Source organism: Capsicum annuum, chromosome 5 (genome assembly GCF_002878395.1).
Source record: "Capsicum annuum cultivar UCD-10X-F1 chromosome 5, UCD10Xv1.1, whole genome shotgun sequence".
In the NCBI taxonomy this organism is placed as follows: domain Eukaryota; kingdom Viridiplantae; phylum Streptophyta; class Magnoliopsida; order Solanales; family Solanaceae; genus Capsicum; species Capsicum annuum.
In genome coordinates this window covers 50,260,597-50,264,512 of record NC_061115.1, presented here as the reverse complement: position 1 = coordinate 50,264,512, position 3,916 = coordinate 50,260,597, and positions in this window count along the sequence as shown.

Sequence of the window (3,916 nt, the reverse complement as noted above, 5' to 3'; positions counted from 1 at the left end):
ACTATAGCTGCTCGGGCTACTGAATAAGAATCTCAAGAAATAGAATTCTAACTAGATAACACTAGTCTAAATAGCTACCCAGCGAGGATCAATAATATCAAGCAATGAAAACAATAACAATAGCAATATAATTATCAATATAATGAGTAGGTGGTACAAAACTAAACATTAATAGCATGTACCACTTAAGGGCCACAATAGGGCCAATATGCCAAGGTAAATGGGAATCGAATCAAAATGCTACACCTATAAGAAGAAAATATCAATACAAATCTACTACATCTACAACTAACAAAATAAATATAATATCCCAAAAAATTTTCTTCGTAAAGATTTTGTGAGAAACGTATCGAGTTCTATGCTTTAATTTTTGTGTAGTATTTCTAAGACGTTGACCTACCATTGCGTAGAGTATCAAATAATCTTTCCAATGATATGTAGATCATCGAAAATGCACACTCGAGCGATGAGTTACAATCATTCTGATCGAACTACGACCATTCCAATCGAACTGTGAACAGTAAAACGTGCAGGAAAAAGTACTGAGGCCTGGCGTATTTTTTCTACAACTTTAAACAATCATAACTCCTTGTACATAATGATCTGGGTGATCTACTATATATCAATGGAAATCTCTATGAGTCCTCTTTTCGATGAAATTTGTTTCATATAATTTTTCTATTGTAGCAAAACGTTATGGTCGATCTACTTCAGCCTATCAACAGTGAATTTTTGGGTCAACTTCAAATGATCATAACTCCTCGTATACAATGATCAGGGGTGAGATACTATATATCAACGGAAAGATATGAGAGTCATCTTTCTAATGAAATTGGTTTCATCCAATTTGAATATCGGAGTAAAACGTTGTGGTTGATCTACTTCAGACTATCAAAATAGTCCATCAAAGGACAGATTTGAGAATTATTTAATTTTTAAGGGCATTTTGCTCATTATGCCTTCACTTCATGGACGAAAATTGTCTATTTAAACCTATATTGAGCCATAAAATTCATGTTCTTCCATCAAAAATATTGAGAGAACTAAACCCTAGGTCCATTTTGAGCTCCAAATATCTTCCGATTTCACCGTAGAAATTCAAATTTGATCCGATAATTGAACTCATCATCTCGAGACCTTGGCGGAGCACCCCTTATTTGTGTGAACAAGATTCCATAATCAAGAAGTCAATTTCAAGGTATGTGGGGTTTTGAACAAGAAAAATCTTTCGTTCTTGTGCCCAAAGCTTTAATTTTATTATGGTTTTACCTGATTTTGAAAGTGAGATTATGTCTAAATTATTCGATTATGATATTATGATGATTGAATAATAAACTTTGATTTATATGATTATCTCAATGTTTTCATGATATGATTTAATAATTATCATTGCGAATTACACACTTTTACCACGAGGTGGTATTTTGAATGATTTTGGGACGTATGTCAAGATGGAATTTTGGAATAATATTTTGAGATATTTGTCAAGCTTTATGCTTCCCAATGACGATTTGAATTATTGAATATATATTTGAGACACGAGATGTCTTGATAGCTACAATTGTAAATTTCATATTTTTATTTTGAACGATTTCGAGATATATGTTGAAATGGTATTTTGGAATGATTTTGAGATTTATGATAAGCTTAAAGCTTCTTTATGATAAAATTGAATCATTGAGCATATTGAGATATAATATTTGAGATGTTACCATGAGTCTTGATATTTTCTCAAAAATATTGATATTGTCATGACTTGATAAATTTTTATATTTTGACATTCAAAAAGGTTGAGTTCTATTATTGAAATTTCATGATATTCGAAAATGGGTATACACTCAAATTACTTTATGAAGGATTTATAAGACTTTGAAATTTTTTCCAATATGAATATACATGATTACTTCATTACTCTACTTCTTAAATTGAGAATTCATGCTATGAATTGCATACTACTAGAATGAATTGATATTTCTAAAGGCTTTCGAGATAAAAGTCGTGATTTGAGTTGTACTACGGGATATGTATTCTTATTATGAATTGAAGGTCTCAAGTGTTTTTCAAAAGCTGTTGTCATGATTTATTTGTCAAATTGAAAGAATAATCATTTGAGTACATTGACCTTGAACTCGCAGAGTCGAGATGATTTTGACTATGAGAAAGACTGATTTTGATATAGATGTTGAGATGAATTTTGGTATTTTTTTCGAATAATTTTGATGAGTTGAATTGTTAAAAATATTACGTATTGAGTTTTAATATCCTTGTCCAAATGTAGAGTCGGTTATGGTTCAATGCATTGATACTTTTTTTATGTTGAAAAAGATTGAAATGTTTTAAGTCGAAGTTGGTGTTAGGAATACACAAATTGTTGATGAATTAATAATTTTAGAAAGATACATGATTTAGGTCATCATTGTTGACCCTTGAGATGTTTTGAAGTGGAATCCCTAATGCGTTCTGAGCTTGTCGGGGAATAGTACTTAGCACTGAGAGGAAAATTTGGTATTTCCCCAAACCTATGTGCCACCGTAGGGTTGTTTGATAATGATATTATTGGCCAGAGATCCCGATTATGATTATTGCATTTTTAAGGTCGTACTCCCTAGAAAAGAGTATGACGCTCCCGCGAACGGGGGTTTCAAACGTTGTTATTCCACGTAGCTCATATGGAGTTGTCGGTTATAGGAAACTCCCCTGTCCATAAAAGTCATGTTTCTTGAATTACCGAGTCACTCTGAGATTTGAGTCAAAGAGTTGAGATGTTATGAGGAATTATGATTACCTATGATGAATTTTGACGATATGATAATTTATGATGATTTATCATAATTTATGATTTTTGATGATTTACATAAATTATGAGATTTTACCATTTGAACTATTTATTATGAAAGTATAAAGAGTATGATTTGATATAACTCAATCCAAGTGAGTCATCATTGTCTGTATGCATGTTTTCATGAAATTGATGATGTTATTTAAAGTGTCGCATGCACCTCCACATACTCAGTACATTCTCTTTGAGCTGACCCCCATTTACTATTCTATTCAGTTGCAGTTTTCGGTCAGCAGGTAAAGAGTCCTCACAGTTCAGGGACTCGGGTTGGTTATTTCAGTTTGGAGCATGGTATCTTCTTTCATCAGTCGTATTGAGTGTGGTAGTTGGGAGTCATGACCCGACTTTGTACAGACAATACTAGTAGAGGCTTCATAGACAGTAGTAGTGGTTGATGTATTCAGTCTCCTTCTTGTATATGTATATATGTTAGTAGAATTGTCATTTTGTAATTCCAATATTGTACTGAATAGATTTTGTATTGAGACATTTTCAGCTTCATTCTCTCAGAATTATGTTTTAATCTGTTGCTTTTGAGTTATACCGATAAAAAGGGTTAGCTTAGGGTCACTTGTGACCCTAAGCACTGTGTGGCATCTTGGAACTCGATTTTTGGGGTGTTACAAAAAACCATGGGGGTAGCCATATAATTGCGAATTCAATAATAAGGCACGCAACAACCAATATGAACTAATTAAGGCATATAGTCATTGATGGGTACGAAAACCAAAATACACATAATGAAAAAGGTAAATAAGGGAAATAAATAAACACCTAAAATAGTGAAATATGTAAACACATATCTGACTGGTTTATGGGAGAATAATCTGAATGGGCCCAAACTCAGACTGATCGACTGAAACATCAACTGAGGTTCCAAACATACTATCTATAACTAAAGGTGATATAACATCATGTGGATGATCTAAATGAGCTGAATGACTATAAATCCTATATCGGGGACACTCTTTAAACTAGTGACAAAGATTTCTACAGACGAAATGAATTTATGAAGCCTTAACCTAGTGAGAAACATAAATTGAGCCCAAATAGCTAGCCAAATGATACTGAGATTAC